The following is a 1,233-nucleotide window of genomic DNA, read 5'->3' as shown; positions in this document are numbered from 1 at the left end:
CAGACCCTTGGCTCTAGGTGGTACGGATTCTGTTCTTTGACAGTTGAGAGACACGACAGACAGACAGGACAGCCTATAGCAGCATAACTAAGGGATGGTTCCAGGACCTCAACTGATCAGCCCGTAACATATAAGCTTTATCAAAAGAGGAAACGTCTTAGCCTACTCTAGAGAGAGACTTGGTTGGAGAGGGTGTCTGCTCTCGAACCACAACTGTGAAGGGCTGGTTCCACAGTGAGAGGAGCTTTGGTAACTTGTATAATGTGTAGTTCTACTTTAGAACTATTGAGATAACCACGAAAATGTTAACCCTTACAAATTCTGTACGCAGACGATTCAGATGTTGAACAACTAGTGGGATAGGCAACAGTAGCACAGGAGCTTTTGCGCTCAGTGGGAGAGAAACCAGCGCCTGTTTACATCAGCAAAACCCTCCCCTCTCTTTGCTTCCCGCTCTATGGGGTGTTTTCATTTTGGCTGTTTGCTTTAATATCGAATGAGAAGCAGAGCAGTGTGCATGTGTGTGCAAACGAGAGCATCTTATACAGTTGGTTGTAATTACTCCCCGAGGGAACTCTCCTCCCCCAGAGATATTTGCCTCAGTAGAAAAACAGAGACAACCATGAATTTCGTCTAAATTACACTCAATGCCAAAATGTTAACCAGATCAAATGTGCTGCTATGTATGTGTATGCTCCCACGTGTGTTTGATCCACAACCATATCTCTGTTGCTCAAAAGTCTGTGTTCAGATTTACTCACTGTAGGTAGCAACATGTAAAGGCTAAATAGATATGACTACATGTGCTGGTGCAACATTGCAGTCTGTAACTTTCCATTAAACAACAGCAAAGATGATGTAGCATCTAGTGTTGTCATGACAACAGCACCATCTTAGTTATTTTTCATGTTTTCTGCCATTCATCATGTCTGCCTGCTCTCCTGTCACTCCCTCTCCAGTCGTCCAGCTGTTTTCCCCCAGTCTTCATAACACCACCAGCATCTATAGCATAATCACATCTGCCACTTGTATCTTATGATTCACAATACTCAGATATCCAGTACACTTACTTCCATCAACTTGTTTCAGCATTGACCATAGATCACAATTCAACCTGGGCACCCACAGCTAATTGTGATTACACACGGGAAAATCATACTGTGACCATAATGGTATAATAGGTCACAGCCTAGAATAGGTAATAGGCTTTCTTTTTAAGGAATCATTTTCCAG

Source organism: Morone saxatilis, unplaced genomic scaffold, assembly GCF_004916995.1.
Source record: "Morone saxatilis isolate NCDOM2014 unplaced genomic scaffold, NCSU_SB_2.0 Contig2, whole genome shotgun sequence".
NCBI classification, from domain to species: Eukaryota; Metazoa; Chordata; class Actinopteri; family Moronidae; genus Morone; species Morone saxatilis.
This window is presented reverse-complemented; position numbering follows the sequence as displayed.